Source organism: Plectropomus leopardus, chromosome 19 (assembly GCF_026936395.1).
Source record: "Plectropomus leopardus strain MGB_pleo_1.0 chromosome 19, ASM2693639v1, whole genome shotgun sequence".
NCBI lineage: Eukaryota > Metazoa > Chordata > Actinopteri > Perciformes > Serranidae > Plectropomus > Plectropomus leopardus.
In genome coordinates this window covers 25954062-25978456 of record NC_142194.1, presented here as the reverse complement: position 1 = coordinate 25978456, position 24395 = coordinate 25954062, and the positions used below count along the sequence as shown (strand labels likewise).

At 39.5% G+C, this 24395-nt stretch overlaps 1 protein-coding gene across 2 annotated transcripts in view; it reads left to right on the top strand.

Annotated features, from left to right (window-relative positions):
• Positions 1-24395, top strand: part of myocd (myocardin) — a 173889-nt gene that overhangs the window by 2333 nt on the left and 147161 nt on the right. Inside the window, exon 1 of one of the 2 annotated variants that reach the window (XM_088070029.1) lies at positions 19323-19460. The exons of the other annotated variant lie outside the window; for it this stretch is intronic. The gene's annotated coding sequence lies outside the window, so the exon portion shown is untranslated. Of the gene's footprint in view, positions 1-19322; positions 19461-24395 lie in introns of those variants that run through there. 2 annotated transcript variants of the gene reach the window in all.

Sequence of the window (24395 nt, the reverse complement as noted above, 5' to 3'; positions counted from 1 at the left end):
GGTTTCATGGGGTTCATCAGGACTATTATTTTTATCCATTTTGGTTGATGCAGAAAGATGCGATTTCCAAAGTTGGCCACAAGGTGTCACTACTATACTGAAAACATGTGGCCTGCTCCATGAAGCAGTTTTTTAGTTACTTTGCAGAAACATCAGTATGCGCCAGATTAGATAGATAACTGTTTTTCCTGAGATATTCAGAAGCTCAGTAACCTTGCTTGTTGTCTGATGTGAAACTTTTGAGGCCCCTGAACACTGATGCAAGTTCACTGTTCAGACTCATGCTTCAGGCACTAAGCTGTGTTTTGGGCAGACCATTGTCAAACTAACCCAACTTGCAAAAAAGTGTAAAATGCAAGTTTAAGAACATTCTGAGGTGTGTTAGAAGTACTCAGCTGTGTCTCTTTTGTTCCCCTGTGAGGAATGATCAAACTATACTCATAAAGTCGGCATTTATCCTCATTAAGCTGTTTAGTGGAATTTGGCCACAACAAACACAATGTGTGTGTAATCTGCTCAGCGCTCTGCTGTGGGATGAGAAACAGGATTATGAGCAACATGACATCAAATGTTTCCTTTGACGTCATGTGTCTCTTGGAAGTGCATATCACAGTGGAGCCTCATAGACCTCCAAGGAAGGTGTGTGTGTGTGTGTGTGTGTGTGTGTGTGTGTGTGTGTGTGTGTGTGTGTGTGTGTGTGTGTGTGTGTGTGTATGTGCGCAGATTGGAAGGTGTGAGTCACTCAAATTGTCCAGAAGCAGCAACTGAGGCGGTTCAGTTCCTCTAAATGACTTTGAAGATTAAGATGACAGACCAAAGAGAACCATTGTAGCCAGACTTTCCATTTCAGAATCAAACAAGCTGCCTGGTCACTGATATGACGGAGCTGCTGGCTACATCCAGCTGGGTGGCTGGACACTCAAATACATAAACCGGGAATGTCTGCCGGACCCTGATCTTTATCAGCTAGGGGGATTACAGTAAGACTGTTACAGAGAGAAATGGCAGCATGGATCCAAAAAGTTTGGCAATATGATTTCAAACACATTTTCATGGCCATACCGACCATTAAGGTCACAGAGGTCAGGACCTCTGTACTTTCTATCAGTATACAATTGTCTTTTTTTTAAAAAAGGGAGCTTTAGGCGGCATTTTTGAGTTATTTTAGGGAAGGTAGACAAGTAAGATTATTCAATATTTTTCATATCTAACCGTCATAGTAGATCAATAACTCTCTGGTCCCTTTAGTTGGAGGGCTAATATAAAAGTCCACTCCTGATTATGATTACTCTCTCATTTCCTCATACAGGGTCCAATTATTAGGCTGTTCTCTACACCCTCAATGTAACTAATTTAATCTAGTGCAGGTGGTGTAGAAATGCAGGAAATTTATTTTGAATTACATTTTTCTTTCTGGAGGAGCACCCCCAGACCCCCTCACCAGTTATGTATCTTGCTTGATTGCTGCTACTGCCCACTGACATGGTTTTATAGCTATCATTATCCAACTTTTGCTCTCCAAATGTCTTAAAATTTGCATATTTACATTAGGAAACTCAAACATGTTTTAGGGTAGCATGCCCCTGAACCCCTCTAGCAAGCTTGGTTTTTGGACGTCAGTGTTTCTAAAACCTCGAGTCAGTGGGAGACATAAATATACATTTGAAAAACTGAACAGCAATAACTATTGACCTTGTTGTGATCAGTTTCATGAAGGAACTAATTTCTTTTCTTCAAAGGTACACTTGCCAACCACATCACCACGCAGAAGGAAGCGTGCATCAGCTACTAGCTCACCCAGCACCACTAAGCTGCCTAACGTTATGGCCGCAGAGGACGCCATTTATGTTTTTTTATCTGTCACAAACCTCCTGTCTATAAGAAGATGCACGCTTACCTCTGCACGATGATACAGTTGGCAGGTGTAGTTTGGTAGAAAGAAATGAGTTCATCCATGCAACTTCTTGGCAACAAGGTCAGTGTATCCTCATACAGTGGTTCATTTATTTTCTAATTAATTGCACCTTAAAATGGCAGTTTGATGCACTGCAACATGGGGTTGTTATGCCCATCCTATCTTAAAGTCATTTTCAGGTGTGAATATTCATTTTCAATTGTTCAGCAATAATGCTTTTTTTATTGTGACAGTATAAAAAATCTGCTCACAAACAAACTGCAATTTGTTAGACACAGATTACTTTGATAAATGATTATTTCTACCAATGGGGATTTTCTATGTTTGATTTGTTTGGATGGTGACGTTCATCTAGATATTGAAACCTTGATTTGATAGAGAACAAACTTTTTGGGTAACTTTACTTCAGAATGGTTTGCAGTTTGATGGCACACCTAGCTAAAACCAATGCAGTCTACTACAACAGTCCTGCAGTAAATCCTCCCATAATGACACTTTCATGTTCAGGTTTTGCTGAAACCGTTTTAGAGAGGAGCTGATTCATCTTTATGGTCACTGGGGTTTTCTTGTATTTTGTCCATTGCATCAGTGGAGTTGGAGAAAATAATAGAAATTAGATATTTAATAGTAAAGTCAGAATAAAGCCATATGGCCAAAAAGCAAGGTATTTTAAAAAATATTTTAACTTGATATACTATCTCCTTATTTGGTATATTTTAAAGCAGTGGTTCCATCTGGTGGGCCCATAAGTGGGTCTAAATGGACCACAAGGGACTCGTGAATGTGTCAAGTTTGAAAAAAAAACCCCCCAAAAAAACCCAGTTTAATTTGAAGTACAGTGAATTTCTGGCACAGAGCTTTTATTTTGAAGTGCAGTTTCTGTTAATTCTTGCAGTATGTTTTATTTCTTTGTGCTCTAAGCCCACAACGATTGTGAAATCAAATTAGATATGTGGTAATTTATCTAATGTGTGGACCTTGAACCAATCTAAGGAGAAATCTGGACCCTGTGACTGCACCAGTTGGGAACCACTGGTTTAGATGTCTCCACCAGAAGCTTTAGTAATAGTAGAGTGTCGAGTGTACTTCCTACGTGTCACCAGAAGAGGTCAGTAAAGGCCTTGGATTATTTGATGCTTCTCTGACACTGGGCTATAGGCAAACATTAGGATAGTCCAGACTTAAAGAAAGTCTCCACAATATATTATTAAAAGTAAATAAAACTAATGTCCTTCTAGGTTTTGAATGCCCTTTGTAGAGGACAAGAAGTTCCTCTGAACCATATGACACAGTCATGTTGTCCTCAGGTCCTCTGGCAAATGTTAATAACATCTGTGTCCAGGTTTCCTCAAAGTCAAAGCATGAAACAGAGTATAACATTGGAATATTATGTGCATGAAGAATAATTGTCCCTGGAGGTATCACAAATGTATGGTAAGAAACCTCTTAGTGCACTGTTTGTCCATCAAGCATCCGTTCACTGTGTAAAGTTTACCCTTTTCAGCTTCACATAAAACCTTGTAAACAGGTACAGTATAAAAAGGTCTTTATTAACTTGTTAAAATTCTTCATTTACCATCTAAAATTTGCCGGTCCCCCTCTCTCTTCCTCATTTTATTGCTTTCAGATGTGCAACAGCACTGGTATGAGAGAGCTGAGTTGGATGCTATTCAGGAGAACTAACAGCGTTGGTATTTGTCCTAAACTATCCATCAACACATCCTCATTCGTCTAAAATAAAGCTAAACTGAGTTCACAGCTTGGACCATGGCCAAGCATCAAAAGAGCAAACATACAAAATTGTGAGTCACTTATGTATTACCATGCAAGTTAGCTTACTCATACAATATCAACAATCTGAGACTTTGCAGACATTCCTCTATGTCTAAGTGAAGTTTCGAAATTACTTCGTCTTGATCCATGTCCAGGTTGTCTGGTTTGAACTCCAGGTACACCTTGTGAGCAAACGTCTCTTCCCACCTATCTTAATGTTTTCAGGTGGAAATGAAGACCGTGTGTTTTCACAGTTCCTAGTTGAGTCATGAATGTGTAGGCCTGTATGTCATTACATTAACAGGGAAATCAAACCCTAGATAATGCTAGTTTAATGCTAATTGGGTCTTCCTTTGCAACTTGGCCATCATTCCCATTGGGCAGCCCACATATGGTGTTGCCTTACTAAAGTATTAACTTCCAAATAAAGCATTTTAACCCTTTTAAATCTGGATCAACATCGCTTTTCTTGTACTACATTCAGATGCCAAGTATTTGAAACCTTTGAACCCTTTAAAGCTGATTGGTTTCATTTCTTTCAAAAACATGAAAAAAGGCAATGAGCAACTTAGCAAGAAATGTCCCTCAAATGACAGGAAATAAGGAAATTTAAAAAACAGATTTTTTAAAAAGCTAGGGAAAAATTTCTAGAGAACTTTATTCCTTATTTTCATAATAATATATTTATACAGTATTATAAGTAAGTATTATACAGAAAGTATTTTATTTATTTATTTTGCTATCGTTCAAGTAATATATATTTACTACTTAGAAGATTGCGAAATAAATACATTTTGTTTTGTTTGTTTGTTTGTTTAAAAAAAAGTCATTCTGGGTCATTTCTTTTAAAGTTGCCCATTGCCTTCTTCCCATGTTTTTCAAAGAAATCAAGCCAATCTTCCTAGGTTTCAAATAAACTATTAGTTTATTTACAGCCTGTCTGATGATGTGACCAAGTCTTCAAGTCTTCTTTCCTGTCAACCTTCTTTTTAGTGATTTTGCCTACCATGCGCACCCAAGGAGTTACAGCAAGCATGACATATCGAAAATGGAGAGGAACCCAAGATTTGGAATTTTGCTTTAAAGGGTACGCTCAGTATTTTTGAGCATGGCCCCTGTTTTTGTCATGTTTTTGTGACAAAGTAACTAATAGAAATCATTTTGAAATGGTCCAGTATTGAGCAAGATCACCGCAGGATATACAGACTTGAGGCAGGTTCCCATCATCTATGTGTGCCCACTAAAAATGTTTGGTTTTACCACTGAAAGGCTCAGATTATTATTTTAGTGTCTGACAGTCTTTGGAAAGGACCCTAACGAGATAGAAGGGTAAGATAACAAATAGATAAACCCACCAGACTCCGTTAAATAAGCAATAATTTTATCATCATAAAACCCACAAAAAACACCTTTGTTCATCTTTCTACTGTTCCAACAATCATCAACTCCAGTTTGGTTGAAATAAACTTTCAGTTTACCCAGTTAGATGTGAAAATATGCTGGCTCCATGCAAACTAAAATGACTGTCTATTTAACCCTTTAAATCTGGATCAACATCACTAAAGCAAGTATTAAGTAAAGTAAATAGATATAAATATATGAAGTAAATATAAGTGCATCTCTGAAACCTGAACAACTTGGTGAGAAATGTCCTGCAAATTGCTAGAAAGTACTAGATTTAGAAGATTATTTTTGAAAAGCTAGAGAAAAATGTCCAGAGAAGTATATATTTATGAATAATCATATATTTACAAAAACATATATTACAGAATTCTTATAATGTTTAAGCAGTTTTTATGATAAGTTCCTTTTTAAAAAGAATGATTTGTTACTCTCTTTTTTTGGAGGTAGTTGTTGTTTTGTTGTTGTTCTTTTTTTTTAATGTTCTGGTAATTCACTTGTGTTTCCTTCTATTTTCTGGGCCATTTACTCTTAAGTTGGTCATTGCCTTCTTTACATGTTTTGGAAAGAAATCTAGCCAATTTGCCTAGGTTCCAAAGGGTTATGCAAGTCTGGTGGAAAATGGTGCTGGTGATTTCCTGGTTAAACAAAAAGGATCTTACTTTTTACCAATAAGGTCTATCTCTGTGGGGATCTTTTCCATTATGTTATCATACACTAAGGATAATAATGTGGGCCTGTCAGTGACAAAAACAAGCATTTCTAGCGGATGTAAATTGATGGTGCGACCATGACCCAAGTGGTTACTTTGCAGCTGCTTCCTGCAGCAATCTCGCTCAACTCTGGACCAGTTTCAAAAATCGTTGTTCCCATTAGTCATTTGGACATAAATACATGGGAAAAAAGGGGTCCAGGTTGAAAAGTCCCAGAGTTTCCCTTTAAGTTTGATGCATCAGTTATACTCATTTGTCAGATCAGGTTTCTAGAGGGTTGTCTAATATCCATGTAAGCATTGTCACTCTCTGCATGAACACTATTAGCAGTTTCTTCACACACACACACACACACACACACACACACACACACACACACACACACACACACAGATCATGAACTTGTAGCTTGCTGATGTGTAAGCCACAGTACTGTCAGTTACAACAGGAGGGGGCTGCAGCATAACACACTGACAGCTCCTTTTGACACACACCCACATGCCCTTACTAAACTTTACACACACGCCTGTGAGATAAACAGGAGTCTCATGCCTTTGCGTCTGACAATGACCTCATACATGCAACGGTGAAATGCCAAGCAAAACCAGCTCTCAATGATGATAGTTAAACACACGGAGCAAAGTGGGACTATTCAGTTTCAAAGAAAGCAATTTCAATGACCGGCCGTCGAACACTCGAAAACACCAAAACCACGCGGAGACCACAAGTGGACATACTGCAGAAAATGTAACTCATTTTGCATCCGGTTTGCTTCAGCACACTCCATCTGCAATTTAAATGTACACACACACACATGCATGCACGTGCGCACATACACACACACACACACACACACACACACACACACACACACACACAAATTGCACATTTGCCTGAGTTGTGTAGCAGGATAGCTTTTGTACACCGGTTCCAAGTCATTCCTGGCAAGGCTGAATAACCAAGAAATGTGACGCAAAGTCTAGCACTGAGGATATGCCACAATTCATGAAGGCAAGCATCTGTTTCAGCGAAAGCCTGGTTCCTGGTGTGTTGCCAGTTGCCGCTCAAAACCTTCATAGCGCTGGGCCTGACGTTCTTAACAATCCCAACCTGACACTGGCAGGACTGAAAGCAGCACCTGACACCTGACGCTGTTTGTGCATGAATGTGTTTGAGGAATCCGCTGAATATCTCAGCCTCTTGGGAATGCCAGTAATCCCAAAATGCTTCTGAATGATGCTTTTCCTTCTTGGTTTGGATGGAGTTTGATTCATTTGCTCACTTCATGTCAGCAGCAGCAGCATTAATCATACTCGACTCAGTCTGTGAGTTTGAACGTTTTTGCTTTCTAAAATCAGGGAAAGGACTATTCTTAGCTTTGGCTGACAACAGTAGTGGATCTATCTATATACGACATAGGGCGCCTCGCAGAGAGGGGGGCACCAAATCCCACCGAACCCACCAGCGACTCTTTTTTCCCCTTTTTTTAAATTAAAGACATCAAACATAAGAAAAATTATGGAGTAGAGTGTATGTGGAGAGCATTAAAGAAAGAGAAAATGACAAGGCAGAAGCCATCCAGGTCCCAGTACAAAAAAGTGAAGATAAAATTTGCACATACCGTACTCTGTTATTGTTAGTCATTTACTACTTCTGCTGTTTGTTAGCTAAGTTGTTTATTTGTGCGGATTCCTAGATCGTTCTCATTTCCAGCTCGTAAAATAGCGTTGCTTTGACAATGCTTTTGGTGTAAGTTTGCAATGCAAAAAGGCACCTTTGGCATGCGCATAAAAAGCAGAACCAGTCACGGTGTTATTATACACTGCTGGACAGCTTGCCAGCAGAGGGCCGGACGGCACCTGCCTTGTCTGCATGAAACACGGCAGGATGGTGACAGTTTATGTAAGGAGTGCAAGGAAAGAGGGCTGGTAGATGGGTCCAACGAACCAGGACTTTCATGGGGGAGTCCGATGTTTGCGCCCCATCTCAATGTGATGGGTTTTTTTTTTTCTTCAACTTAACATGTGCCTCCTTCCCCTACGATCTGTTACTTTGTTGCCTATTCCTAATAATCTGTGCCAGCATGTGCTTTTGTTGACGCTCTGACATTAGTTGTCATGTGCTTCTATTGTCTAAACTTGACCACGTGCTGCTATGTGCATCTGTTGACATAACAGTAGCACCATCCCAAAACGTAAACAGGAGACACAGAAGGATACCTAAAACGGAATATTTAGACATGGAAGTCGACTGCAAAACAGCATGTGATGAGTTGGGATGAAAACGTGATGGGATCTCGCATTATCTTCTATTCTTCTCAGTAATAAATAAGATTAATCTAAAGATAATACTGTCATTAATAATATAATAAAATAGCAGAAGAAGACTTTGTAGGCAGGTAAGCTTGCCCAGGGCCCCAAATGTGCAAGGTTCGGCGCAGCTGACAGTGTTTTCTCTTTTTCGTCAGCTCTGACACAATGCTTCTTCTCTTGAAAGCATCACTGAACTTAAGTGACAGCCCAGTATTATGCAGCACTCGAAGCACAAGTGGTCTTCCCGTGACTGTCTGAGTTTACACATTTGAAAGCCAGAACAATGAAAGAAAGATATACTAGTAGCTTCTGGTGTCACATCCTCACGAAAAAGAGAAGGAGAGCACGCCCAGAGACAACATGTCAAGCTATTTCTGGGTCCGACACTCCAGAGGGATGTGACACGTTGAGCGCGGCGGGGGTAAAGCGCAGGCCAGCCAGCGTATGAGAGAGCTGATAACAAGTCGAGAGGAAGCCCATGCTGTTTATCTGGGCCTTCTGCATGACTATAATCGCCAGGCCTCGCGGTTGTTGAATTATGTGGCCTTACAAATGGATCGAAACGACCTTGGTTACTTTGTTCCTCCGGAGGGGAGGGAGGTGAGAGGTTTTGTGGTCGGCGGTGGCCATGGGCAGAGTTGTGTTCTGCCAGTCAGGTCTGGCCTCTGAGCCATGTGGAGGTTTGTCAGAGGGAACGCTGATGGCTTTTAAAGAGCTGCAGGCCATGACTGGATGGGTAATTTTCATACTTCCAAGATTTGGTGAGGGGCCAAAAGCAACATGCTGGAGGCTCACTCTCTCTGAAACAGGATATTGGGTTAGTAATGGCTGTCAGGGGACCAGCAGAATGACATAAATGTAAGGCCTTTTTCACACATATTATTGAGAGCTAACACAAGTTTTAGTAAGTATGAAAATCTCTTCAAACAGAACAGTCAGGCACATGTTGGATTCAAAATGTCTGAGAGTTTCGGATACACTATACAGCACACAATATGAAACTGCTAGTTCACCAATATGGAGAGGATACAAGAACAGAATACCACATCTGTTTTACAGAAAAAATAATTGCAACTAAAACTTAGTTTTTAACCAAATTTCCAGAAAAAAATAACAAAATGCGAATCAGTGTACATTTCCATCGACCATGTGAATACTAGGAGTTGGTGCATCGGGATAAGCACTAAGTGCCACTAATGTTTGAGCCTACTGCCATCAAAACATTTCAGAAGAAGATGGTGTAATGAGATAATGTGATGAAAAGAGTCAGTCCTCAAACAATGAGAATTAATGGAAATATGGCACTGATGTTTATTTCACATATTAACTGGAGGAGCTTTACAGTGTCACCTAGTTCGATTATATCATAGAGAAGGCAGACATCTCAATAACTGATATCACTAACGCTCGGCAATCCATAACAAAACAATCTAGATTGATAAAAAGCGCTAGATATACGAGGAAAAATATGCATTTTTTGTACATTAAGTACAAAGACATAAGTAACATAACATTTACTAGGAACAAGCCTACTCAAGTTTAAGCCTTTAAAATCTGCTGCTTTCAGAAACATTTTGCAAATATTTCAACTTTGAACTTTGAGGAAACTGGTGCAATTTCTTTCAGAAAGATGATTAAATAGGCAATGAGCAACTTGAAACATTCAGATTCAAAAAAATATTTTAAAAAGCTAGGAAAAAATGTTTAGGAAAAGAAAAGAACACATCAAAGGTAAAATTATAAATTATAAATAAATACATATTTAAAATTATGTAACAGAATGATTATTTGGAAAGCACTTTTTTCAAGTTGTTTTCCTTTATTTTTAATGTTGTTTTACAAATGTAGTTTTCTTGTTTGATTTTTTTAAAACCCATTTCTTTCTCATTTTTGGTTCATTTTTTCTGTTGCTGCTCATTGCCTTTTCCCCATGTTTTTGAAAGAAATCAAGCCAATGTGGTCAGGTTTTAAAGGTCAATAACATCACAGAAGCCTCCAATTTCTCCAGTTTTTGGAGAAATTGTGTCAGGGTGGCTGTGGCCCTCTATCTATCTACCAGAAACACACTTAATGTATAAGGTGTCTCTCATTCGTAGTTATGGTTAAGTGTAATACGCACACTTTTCCATTGATATATATTTTTTTCGACCATTAAACTAAAATGCAGATACAGATAATCAGCAAAATGACAAATATTGGCTTCAATAATCAACCAGGCCAATGATCTGTCAACCCCTAATGTGTTGACAACTTGTTTTCATTGCCTCCAAGCCCTGCAATGAATCTGTTACTGCAGCTTTAAAAAGAAAATAAATTGCAGTTTGAGTAAAGAGAATAAACTGATGACTACATCTTTAGCAGCTCGTTTGCCTCATTGCAATAAGTGTGGGAAAATGAACATACATGGTCAGCTATATTTAACAAGATATTAATTTCCATCTAAGTGTAAAATAAAAGAAATCAGTCTTAAAATTATTAATATATTTTACTCCGGGAGGATTTGTACGATGCAATCGCAAATGCATGTGTCAAATAAACGTTCGACATCATGCTGATACCAGTCCATTTTTGTAACTTTTTCACAATAACAGACATTGTAGGATAGTAGTTATGATTAATTAGCTTTCAAAGAAACACATTTTGTTGACTTGGAAGGAAAAGTTATTTCTTGACCAATTATTTAAACAAAAAAAATTGTTAGAGAGGCAAAACTTTGCCTTAATGTTTGAAGGTTTTTAGGCCCGTTTTCACATCTGTAAGATTTTCATTTATGAGGATGGAGGGGAAAGAAATGTACAGTGTTCCAGACTACCGATCTACAGCTTGAGGTAGTTTTCAATAACCACTTTGTAATCTTTTAAGAGCATTATTTATTAAGTGATTATTCCTCTTTGTCTGATTTTAAATTGCATTAAATTATACTCAGGAATATCAGAAATGTAATAGCCTCAATTTTAGCTCTAACTGAGGGCCCGCTGGGTTTTAGCCCTGCTGTGACACCTTACCTGGGCTTCATAACAGTATCTGGCAGCAGTATCTGGTAACCTAACCGTGGGGCTTGGCCTGGCTGGGTTCAGAGAACTCTTCCTAATAGCCCCGTAATCAAGCCCAATTAGTATCCAATTAGAGGCAGGGTTTCACCTATGAGGTCACCATCCACATCGAGCCTGGATGATCACCAGCTTATGGTTTTATAAATCATTTTTGAGGCTTATAACAAGCACGTACTTGAGTAATAGTGAAAATGGTTTCTTTTTAACTAAAACATAGAGGTAGAGCTGGCAAAACAAGCGCGCTGGAAAATGGCGATACAATATGTCCTATAGAGCTCTTTGAGGCGCAGACGTGTGATAAATCAGACAGGCTATGTATAGACTGTCGAGCTCTGAGGGATTCCAAACAGTTTGGGTTTCTTGTTATGTCATGCAACAGCCACAAATCAGCTCCGAGGCCACCAAGGCATACAGTAGTAAGTTTTTCTATCGCGCTAACAGAAAGGCTCGGCTGTTGATGAAAGGACGTGACATGACATTAAAAGATACTGTCTCTGGCATGGCTGGTGAGTGTCCTTTACCTCACAGATTCCTGTGATACGGCTAAAGTAAATTTGGGCCTTGTTGTATATGCCTTACAGAAGTATACTGTTTATTTAACATCTCCAGCGTGCTGAGTTATGACTAGTAATGATTACTCAAATGCCCAGTGTTTGGGCTATTGTACCAGGAGTGCCTCCAAACAGGCCCACTGGTGTTTATTTGAATTTTCCATTTTATATTGCCACGTGTCATTAGGCTGTTTAGAGTTTACTCTCGGTGATGGATCATTTCCTTCACCCCTCTCCACTCACTAAAAACCTGCAGGATGGCGCGTGCTTGTCTTAAAGGTGGAGAATATGTGCATGTGTGGCTGGAGATAATGACACCCAGAGTGCATGACAGATGTCTCATTTCATTACAACGCAGACAACACCTATACAACCAGTGCTCCATCTGGCCCTGAAAGAAACAAAAGCTGGACTTAAGAGCCTCCTCCTCGGTTTTCAAACATGTTTCTTCAGGAAATGGGCACAATAACACGAACATCTGTACAATCTGATGCAATGCAATACACAGTTAATGGCATCACTGGAAAGCTTTTAACTTTCACATTTTTGTCCATTGTGTTGATTATATGGTGGGTTGCATGTGTAAAATGTTTCTATTTTTTGCCCCCCCCCTCAACCAAACAAACAAACAAAACAGGAAATTTAAAAAAGTTATGATTAAAAATTATAATAAAAAAGACTGTGCAAGCTCCTTAACCCTTTAGAATCTGGGCAAATTGGCTTGATTTCTTTCAAAAACTTGAGAAGAAGGCAATGAGCAACTTAAGAAGAATTGAGCCAGAACCTTGTCACATTTTTCAGTATGAAATGTATCTGGGCGAGCGGTAACAAGAGGTGCCAACATGTTCTCATCCCGACTCGCCTAATATTGCAGCTTTGCAGTGGACTACCATATTGACATATTATGCTATTAGTATCTTACTGCATCTGCTGTTGATGTTCGGGATGCCGCCACCGTGATGTCAACAAATGCACACAGTGGGAAAAGCAGCATGTGGTTATCTTAAGGCAACAACAGCACGTTGCAACCAATGCCGGATGTCAACAAATGTACATGCTGGCATGAATGGTTAGGATTAGAGGAGGGAGGCACATTACATCGTTACTGGCAGCATTTATACCTGATGCTTTCTAGTGGCATATCATCCTGCCATGTCTGGTGCTGTCTGACCTTTCGGCTTCATATCATAATGCCGAAAAATAGTTCTGTCTGGCACATTCTTAGCTGATGCTGCACGGTGTTGTATCATACAGCCACGAAAGGTGGCTTTTGTCGCTACATATGACGACTTCAGGATGAGAGCATTCTGGAGATACTCATATTGTGTTCATGCTGCTTTGGCCATGCATCAATAGGAGTTGTAAATAGAGCCAGCCTCTCATAGCAAATGTAAAAGTCTATGTAGACTTCACAATAATATTTTCAATTTGTTATTGAAACATTAAAGAAAACAGTAAAGGAACAGTAAGTGTAACTACCTGCTGGCTGTAACACCAGGGCCTTTACAGTGTTTCTCTTCAGCTCTGAAACCTCCGAGTCAGACGAGAAAGGCATCATAAATTAGTTTCCCCTGTAATCTCTACACCCTGGCTGGCTGTCCCAAGATGTCCTCCTAGATTTAAAAGCAACAGTGTAATGTTTATGTTGGCTGAACAGAGAATATGCATCAAACTTCATTTGATGTATTAAAGACACTGCTGGATGTTGTTTACACATGCAGGTGAAAGCTCGGTGGATAAAATCCTATTTTCTCCCTGTTTGATGTCAGCGCCTTAAAGGCAAAAATCAATCTTAAATCAAGATAAGAGTTTTTGGGTCTGGGATTTGTGGAATCACTCAATATCATATTTTGGATATTTCTATGGAAAATGGGCCCTGATTGCATGAGTTCATGACATTTTGTCTTTTGATTTCCCATGGACTCTTGCATCTACTCTGCACTCATTTTCCAACAGAAAGTCAAACAGCGTGTTATAAAACAGAACATCTTACTGTATCTCAAATTCTAAGCAAAAACAGGGTTTAATTTATTGGTAATTTGATAATTTCCTAAATCTTTGTCATATTATCAGGGACATTCAAATGAGTAATCCTTTGGCCGCCAGTGTTGCTGATAGATAACCCCGCAGAAATCCTTTCATGGCACTGTGTTTGAGCCGTTCAAGCCCCCAAACACCCCATTTCATGGGAAATGGGAGCATGCTTATTTTGAAAGTCATGCCTGATGTAAGTAGCACACTGTGCCTCCTCTGTTTCACTTGCGACTCCGGTCCTGAAGTGTGATGGAATCCTTCTTGAATGCTCATTATACATGTTAGGTCATGAAATATTCATGTCATTTGTGGAACGTGTGAACGATATGTTTGCTATTGTTCTAAAAATAAAAGTTTTGACCCTCCTGAAATGAACCAGCTTGAAATATGCACATTGCACAGGTTGCAGAAAGAAATATCCTTAACATAAACATGGCGTCACTGCACGTGTTAACATGGAATTCTTTCATGTTATTTAAAGTGTGAAACTCAATAAACGTAATAGAGATGAACCATGAAAACAGCAGTAATGTTTGACAGAACAAGACCTCATATGTTGAGTGATGCAGATGTTGACAATGCATTGATTACCACACTTCTAGATGTAATTTAAAGCCCTGCTGTATGACACAGTCTATAACCTGGAAACATGCTTTTCATTATCAGATAAACCTGCTGTGCATTCATGTCCAGTGAGGGTGAAAGGCATTTTCACTGAGCTGTTTGAACATATTACTGAATTCCTCAACATGTGCTACTTACTCTGCACCCTCAACACCTTTGAAAGCAAGGTTTTGAAGCTGGATGGATTCTTTAGGGGGAAATTTAATGTGGCATTAATGAAACTTCAACAAAAAGTCAAAGCAGCATTTGGACTTTGCTTATTCCCTAAAGGTGAGAACTAATAAAATCGAGGCCTACGAAAAACAAAAAGTAGAAAACTACAGGTAAAGGTTGCCTAAAGTCTTAAATGCATGCTACATAGTTTTGATATGGAAAGAGTTAGGCTCTCCTTGCCTCTGTTTAAGCGCTGGTGTCAGTCCCTGCTAAAAGTATTAATACCACACTGTGGAGTTTCTGGCATCTGCACCTAATTACTGGGTTTGGGTCGAGTTTGTGGGAGGCGGCGTGGTTCAGTCAGTGTAAGGAGGAACATCAGGGGTCCAAATCCACACAGTTAAGGGATAATTCAGATTTATTACAACTTTGGTCTTATTTAAATAGCTTTGGCTATCATTTCTATAGGTTATGATAACACTGTGCTGACTAGAGTAACTGCTTAGATCTGGAAATGTGGCAAAAACCAGCCCAGTCACCAGACTGAAATGTTGGCATGCGTTTCAGCAAACCACGGATATGTTACATTTGTATGTTTCATATGTATGACGCAGTTCAGATTACATGTGCAAGAGCTGAGTTTCTCATCAGGAGGAGGAGGGGAGGGTGGATGGTGTGACATCAAGGCTGCTAAACAGGAGACAGCAGCAGACCACTGCTCAGAATCAACAAAATCTTTTTCTTTTTTTTTAAAGATTATTTTGAGGCTTATTTGCCTTTATTTGATAGGACAGTTTAAGTGTGAAAGGGGAAGAGAGAGGGGAGGACATGCAGCAAATGTCCAAAGCAGAAATCGAAGGCTGTGGCAAGGACGTAGCATCTGTACATGGGGCGCCCGCTCTACCAACTGAGCTACTGGACGCCCTAAAGCAGGTATTTTTTAATGAGAATTCCTGCCCATCCTCATTCTGAATTTGTAAAATAGTGCTGCTTTGACAGTGCCTTTGGCATAGGATTTCTACGCGAAAGCTACATTTCATGTCTGCATGAAATGCTGCTGGAAGGCTTCAGATGAGAACGCAGCAGGACAGAACTGTTTACGGTGTTATCATACGCCAATGGACGATCAGACGGCACCTGCCATGTCCGCATGATAATGTGAACGAGAGGCACACCTCACCATGTGCTTACTTCTCCTAATCCTAACCATCCATTCTAGCACGCGTTTTTGTTGTTTATTGTTTATTTTTGTTGTTAATGTGCTTGTGTTGTCTAAATATAACAACATGCAGCGTAATTCCACCATGTGCCTTTGTTGACATCACAATAGCAGCATACCGCAACGTGAACAGCAGATGCAGAAGGATACCTAAAACATTATATGTGGATGAGGAAGTCCACTGCAAAGTGGCAACACATGCAGATTTAGGATGATAATGTGTTGAAAATTCAGGACATGTTTGCAATTATTAAACTGGGTGAAAAGAGCAGAAGATAATGTACGATAAACTAATATTTAGTATTTTTTTAAAAACAGAAATGGAAGGAGTATGCACTTCCTTACTTGATTTTAAAAACAAAATAGAAATTATAACAACAAAGAAAAAAACACCCTAAATTTATTTATTTTAAAAACACCAAAACCTCCCCAAAATTTGGAAAAATCCCCTCTCTCTCCCCCTTTCACATTTAAGCTGTCCTATTTGATAAAGGCAAAAGCCCCCAGAATAATATATATATATATATAAAGAAATAATAATTTGGTAATTTAATGGTAATTTAATTTATAACAAAACTTCATATTTTATAAACTCTTTTTTTTTGCAAACATACAATATGTAAAGTAACTAAAGCTGTCAGATAAATGTAGTGAAGTTAAAAGTGCAGTATGTCCTTCTGAAATGTAGTGGAGTAAAAGCATAGTGGAACACAAGGAAAATCCTCGAGTAAAGTACAAGTACCTCAAATCTATACTTAGGCACAGTACTTCAGTAAATGAACTTCCACCACTGTTAAAAAAAACCCACAGCCAATGATTTTTTCTGCTGTATTTACTTTGAACAATTGTTCTTGACTTTGAGTATTTTTCCTATAAATACCGATGAAAAAGAACGGCATGCTCAGTGAAGGTGTATGTCATCATCTCCTCTTTTTTTATCTTCACTTACATCAACCTCCAGCTCATAACATGGACTCAATGCACTGCGCTTTACTCACAACAACAGGAACATTTGTCAAAATGCAAATAAAGATATACGAGTGAAAGAGGCTCTGAGGAAACCCAGACCACCTGGCTCCTCTGGCCCTCCTTACCTCTCTGTGTGAATAGGCACTCACATGAGCATGTTTTCAGTTTGAGGCAGCAGGAATAATATATCTGGATGTGAACAATTGTGCTTGTTTTGCCATTACACTCCGGGCTGAGCTCAGTTCAGCATACCAATAGTTGCTATTTCGACTGGATGACAGCAGCCTCTCTGCCCAGTCTTCAAGCACACCGCACTCACTCAGGGCTCCGCGGCTGAGGTAATGCCTGGGTTGCGGGCCAGAAAACCATGCGCAGAACAGGGATACGAAATCAGATCTAAATTTAGAGGATTGTTAAGTAGACTCTGTAACAATTCCATCAATCAAACCGTCTGACTTCTCCCTCTCGTGTTTTACAAAAGAGGATTTTCTACATTTTAAAGCTATGTATCATGGATTACGTCACGACTGAGGCTCATAGAGTTTTGTTGTGTCAAATTTTAGATGCCTAACTTGAACGTCATGTTAGGCATCCAGGTTTAACTCCACAAACTCTTCTCTTTGTACTCCACACGACCACCAGCTGAACCCCCTGGTTGATAAGTAAAGGAGCCTAATCCTCGGAAGAGAGCTGAGAAGAGGATTCATTGCTCATCCTCAGAAGGTTTTGGTACTTTGGTCTTGATCTGAGGTGAACGATACAAGCTTCTGGTAAATACCAAGCTGACTGTAAAATATTAGCCCTTCTCTTACAGGGTATCACATGAGCCTGCCTCGGGGCATCGCCGAAAGCTCTTAATGCCTTCCACCTTGCTGCAATGCCACTTTTCCCAGGAGCTGGACTGTCTGTCAAACTGCTTTCTTTGAAAGCAAAAGCATTGCATTCGAGACAAAGTTTTAACATTGTAGATACTAACAAGTAATTTGTGATACATTTATCCAAAACAAGTTAATGAACAAGTTCATAAATAAGAGTACTTTATTAAGCCTTTGAAGTAGGGGTTGACGGATATTGGATTGTTAGTACTTAATGAGACCCATAACTGATACTTGTAACCGATATGCATTTACAATAAAAATGAAAATATTTGTCTTGAAATTTAGAATTTGGAATATAACAAACTCCAACACAAAGCTTTGTTTAAATGCCCTCAGGAAATGTTTTATCAAAACTGAAACGTTCAACATCATGAACAGCAAGTTCTTAGCAACTTTTTTTTAAAAAATAAAGTTTAGTGAAAATTTAAATAAAAAAATGTAATCCTTCCAGTTCCTTTAATTTGTGCATTAAAAAGAGTGTAATATCTCCAACCTATCTAGTGAAGGGATCACTCTGGCCCCTTCTCTACTTCCTGTCCCCTGATCACACTCGCTGTGATCGCTTGGATCACAGCCGTCTTTGAACTCATCGACCTTCATTTTCATTTAAACTGCACACCTGGAAAGTTTTGTACCTGTATCTTGCAGCTGTGATTGGCCTGAAGATTGAAGCTCTTCATGAGCCTATCAGTGCTGGCCTGGTGTAACTGCTACTCTCTTCCAGACCTCATGGAGAAAAGGTTGTTATCTGGGTGTTTGGGATTATTAATGACTATCTTGGCCTAATTTTTGCAGTATTATAAATCTCCTTTTGGCTGTGTAGAGTAGCAGCTATAGTGAATTCAGCTAAATGAACCACTTTTTGCACGGCTTTGTCGTCCTGTTGGTTGTTGTTTCTGTAACTGGCAATGATGTTCCTCATTAGGATGATCTTGATGGAGTGGGAGTAGAATTTTCTCAGTATTTGGTGGAATACCTAGAAATTTCTCCGACATCAAAGGTAAAACAGTTTGTGCCTTGCCGTTCTCTCACTGAGTCAGTATGCAGCCCTCAGGTCGGGCCCTCAGTGATGTGGACACCAAGGTAGTTGAAACTGTCCACCCTCTCCACCGAGAACCTGTTGATATTAAGGGGAGAGAAGTGTCTTTGCTCCTTCCACCCAAAGTCTACTATTGTCTCTTTAGTTCTGCTGATGTTCAGGAGTAGGTTAACTTATTCTCAAGTGATTTTCTTTCACTAACTTCTGGTGAAATTTTTGGTCATTCCTTCTCTTGTTGCTCATCCCCTTCTTGCCATGTTTTTGAAGAAATCAAGCTAATTATCTCAGCTTTCAAAGGGTTATAACGAGACTATGAATTGCTTAAACATTGACAAGAAAGGTGACTTGACTAATTCACAAGGAAACCAAACAACTTTCACTAAGGAGCCTAAGTCCTCAAATGTGATGCAGAGATACAGTGGATGGGTGAGCAAACAACAGTCTGAGATCAAGGCAGATAAACTGAGGGAGTGGTTAAGCCTGTCTCAATGATTACCAAGCCACTGAGCCACTGGAACTCATCAATTCCCAGTCACCGCATGCTCGTTTTGTATGAATCACTCTTATCCAATGACCTCACTACTCTATCAAATAACTTGCAGATAAGCGTGTGGAGGTAACAGCCCAGTCTGCAAACAAAAAGCTTGATTATAAATAGCCCTAAAGACTGCTTCAGACTGCTGGGAGGAGAGAACACACACACAAATACACACACACAGCTAAGAGTTGTGCATGTGGAGCGGCAGCAGCAGGGCCGGTTGAGGACACCCCCTCGCTGGATCAGGATTACCCAGCTGCTGAATCAAGTCTCCACCGACGAGTCACTGTGAGTTATGCAATATATCTTCTCTCATCTTTCCTGTCAGGTGCAAACTGCAGCCATTTATAACAGAATGTCAAAACTGTATGTATTTGGCTTCTTTTAATTCAGAACTTGAGTTTTATAAAGTGAAGCAATCTGGAATAGCACAGCTCAAACATAAATAACAGTGAAATAATATTGTGCCGTGTCATTCATAAAGGATTGCAAAGCTCGCCTGTCCGCCTGACTCGTCCAATTTCAAGTTCTTGTAACAGTTTCTGTGCTTCACTCCTACTTAGTGATCAAAGTGTGGTAGAAAGGGATGAAGATATTTCACTTAAGTATGCATTGTGATACTGGCTTCAAAGGCATGCCGTATTAAGATTCATAACTGCGGGCTTTGGATAGGTAACTCAAGAAGACGATAATAGCCCGAGCAGACGTTTGGGGTGATAATGCAAAAGGTGAACTTGTTTTTCTAACTCAAGGGGAGAGGTGGTGATTAGTCTCTGTGTAGAGGAGAAAAGGTTAACAGTGGACGCAGAGGAATCAGGAGACATGAAGGAAAAGTGGTGTTTCAAGAGTGCAAAAAAGCGAAAAAAGAGACATGAGGGTGAGATGGAGGGCCAGTGGCAGGGTGAGTTAACAGAAATGAAAGCACTTGACTTTTGTCCTATTACAATGATGATGTTATGATCACTCAGCCACTCTAGTATTTTGCAGGCTCTTTTTGGGATGCTGCGGCCTGAAATGCCTGATTTCACAGCAGCTTCTCGAACAAATTGCGATACATGTTGTAATTTTTTTAAGGGCTTTTTGCAATAAAGTTGCGGGCCAAGTGAAAATTGTAAAAATAGTTGCAATTCTGTCTCCAAGCCTATCATTATGAGCATTCAGGGTTTCCCACAGAATTAGAATTTATTTTTTAAGGTTTTTTTGTTATTGTTTGCTTTGTTTTTATATGCTTTTATTCTGATAGGACAGCTACACTGTGAAAGGGGGAGAGGGAGCGGATGACATGCAGCAAAGGGCCAAGGGTGGAATCAAACTCACGGCTGCTGTGGCAAGGACATAGTCTTAGTACATGGGGCAGCCGCTCTACCAGGTGAGCTACTGGGCCCCCCAGAAAGTAACGTTTATCCCATGTTGCTATGGGTAGGAAAAGGTGCAGGGTCTATATAGGCTGTCAGTCATATACAGTACATTTTGTAGATGATTGCTAATAGTTGCATTAGCCAATCACAGATGTTGAATAGCAGAGGTAGTCACATGACTTGAACATGATTAAGACTCAAGTCACAACTTTGATGACTTGTCAAATTTAAAGAAGACTTGGAACTCAAATTAGACTTTAACATTGATGACTTCACTTAAACGTGAGCCTTTTTTCTTGAAAATATTTAATACCTTCCCGAAAGTCCCAAGATCAACAAGTATGACATTTAAAAGTGTGCCCCAAATCAGAATCAACTAACATCAATGCTATTCATTTACAGCAAGAAAACACTTAATTCCCCAGATTCACTTTGTTTGAGCCAATCCAACGGCATCCAATCAAGTTGCAGGGGAGAAATATGAAGAAGTACTTTGGAAAAAAAAAGATTATTATGTTCAACAAAAACCAGGATGCAGTATGCAAAACAATTTACGTGAAAAAGAGACATTTGAAGTATTTATGTATGTATGTCGAGGCTAATATTAAGATAATTAGCTAGTATATACTATACTATACTATACTATACTGTGCTATACTATTCTATATACCAACCTTAGGTAAGTAATTTTTAATAAATTTGATTTAACGGATGGACATCTTCAAGAACATCCACAGTTAGCCAAATTTAATATCACTTTGTTGTTAAAGGGGCATGACATTTGGTGAAAAATGCATTATGATTTATTTAGGACTCAGATCTCAAAGTTTAAGACTTTACTTGGGACTTGTCTATCTTGACATGAGACTTGACTGGGAAGTTGCCTGTTTTGGCTTGGTATTTGACTTGGAACTTGAGTACAGAGACTCAAGACTTACTTTTGACTGACAAAACAATGATTTAGTGCCACTGGTGAACATTATTTTAATAAACAGAGTTCTGACTGATGGCTCTGCTGTGCAGTCGAGAGCACATCGCTGTGCTAATGTTAGCTGAGCTTCAAGTACGAGATTAAATTTGACTAAAACTCAGACCAAGGCGCCAAAATGAACACCAGTCTGCTGAGGTGAAACGTTGCTAACTGTGAACATTTGTTTCTGTATGTCATCAACAAATATTCCAAATATGATTATTATTAGTCAAAAGAGCAACAAGCAGCGAGGCCATGTAGACTTCTTGGCGTAGGCGAGCGTCAGGGGCCAGGTCTGAGGCCCCAGTCAGCTCAAGAACCAGAGGAGGGTTGTTTATAGAAGCAGAGACGTTCAGGAGGAACGTATCTTCTGGGCTGATCCCAGGAGCCGAACCTAATTAGAAACAACTGGTTGAAATTCACTTCAATGGCTACGCAGATCTTTCTTTTTATGTTGCTTGGCTGCTCCTGCGCGTTCATCAGCTGCACCTCGAGGCTCATCTCCATCTCTTAAGACTCCTCTGGCTGCGCCGTGTTTGTGGATTTCATGGATGGTAAAAAGAAATTTGAGGCTCGCCACCTAACTCCCCAGCTTTATCTCTTCTCTTTCACACACATGCGCACACACACACACTCGCATAGGTCTTGTCTTGAAACAACAGGCTACAATCACACTTGTCAGGTCAAATCTGTTTCCAATTGGCCCTGGACTTTCATGTGTTTAGACCTCGCCCTGTTGCTTTTGAGAAACATTACATCATTGAGCTGGTTTACTGGAGCTGCACTGTAGGTGCCTCGTAGCGTTTTAATCTCTCACCCCGCTCGTGTTTGGAGTTGAGTCAGTTATCATTAGCGATGAGATCACTGGGGGATCGCGCTTTTTAGAGCAAGAAGTGCCACTGCCGAGTTCGAATCCAGCTATTCAATGCTGACATGGTACGCAGCATGACTTCTACCACAATGTAAGTGATTGCACGTCTGGCAATATTGTGTTTTGGCACACGTGGACCCAGACGTGAACCTCTCCAAGCTTTCAAGTCAATCTAATCCTGTCATCAGACCATCTCATGAGGGAGTTCCTCATTCAATTGGCATCCGAATGTTCTCTCTCAGACGAGCACTGGCAGAGGCAGTCCTTCATATTTGAACCAGGTGATGGAGTTTCACGTCAATATTTCTCATAATATAGACTAAATAATCACAGGGCGGACTTATCGTTGCTTTATCGCTACAAATTCTACGCCACGGATGGTGTTACAGATAAAAATTCAGCTTTATTTTCTCACCTGACACTTTGATTAATGAGGAGATGTCTGTGGAAACATATTGATGGAGAGAATGAGAGAATTTGAGATAGGGCTGTTGTGAAATTGATGTGGAGATGTACTGCGGGCGTGAAGGATGAGATTGCATAAGATACATATACAGTGCGTAACAGAGCAGGCCTGTGGAGAGTCTCAAGCCAGACACTCGCTGGTTATTTGACTCATACAAGAAAACAAATCAAGCCTCAGCTGAAAATAAACTCTTCACTATTGACTACTGATATTGTTTGACATTGTTGTAACCATAATCTGCGGAATTCATACCATATTCCAACGTTCAAAATACGTTCATACAGTAGTCATTTCCTTTAGATTGGTTGCTGCCTGGATTACTGGACTACTTTCATTTGTTCAATCCACAAAGTCTAACACCAGTCAAAGGTAGCAGGTGGTGGGAGATGGTTGGGATATGAATCAAAGGACTCTGACCTGTTGTCACATTTAAAGTTGTCTCTCAGCAGTGCAAAGTGAAAACGCATTGCGAGAACATGCACAGCAGGTCCGTAGGAAATCTGCTGCATTGCCTTGTTCCAGTTTCATGATAAAAAAAGAAGTAAAAAATAGCATTAATGAGGCCCAGTACTAAATGTGAAATAGTGCCCAACTCTACTTCATACAATCAATAAAACAATTACCAACATTGGTCAAACCAACAAATGCGTACATGGATATTGGCTGAAGTTTAAGATCCATACGAATAAGGGAAACAAGTAATTTATATAGTTATCATCAATCATTTTTATAGAATTATGATATTTAAGAATTTGTATTCATTTCTCGCTTTGTAATTTTTTTTTGTTTTACTGTCTCGTTTTAATTTAATTTTTTTAATCAAATTTCCTTGTGCTTGGGTCATTTGTTCTTTTGTTGCTCATTACCTTCTATCCATGTTTTTTAAATAAATAAATACATAAATGAATACATAAATAAAGTCAATCTCAAAGGGTTAAATACATAATTTGATTGCATTTCCCATCTTTGCTTAGCAACAGTTTTGTGTGAAAGGAACTAAAAGCCCATCTCTTATAGATGCCTATAGGCACATAATAGCCCGGGCTGTTAATTGAAGTTTTACGGTTACTATTTAATGTGAATTGTGCTTTAATTGCCAGGGGCAGATATTGTTGGGGAAACAAAGGGGATATATGGACAGTGAAGGTATGCATATATATTCAGTGTGAACATTTGGGGGCCAAGAGTTCAATAGGGACACTAGGCTAAAAAAAATGTAGTCCATGCAGCAGTTACCTAAACTTATGAACATAGTGTTTAGGAATTGGTTTGCATATCCACATGGTACATCTGGAAATGTAGTTTCAGTGTGAACTGCCAGTGCTAAGAAGCTCGTTGTGCTGCCCATACACACACATGTCACCTTCAGCCTATGTTAAGGGCTAATGTCCTGAATGGTGGATTTAGTCTGTTTTTGTAAAACACACATTCCTCCGTCTGTGTTTGGGACAGAAAAAGGCTCTAGGAAGTCATTATAGCTGCAAGCCTTTTAAAGGCAAGTCAACCTAAACAGGGTTTCCTTTAAGTACAGTACATCAGCTGTGCGTGGACCAGAGAG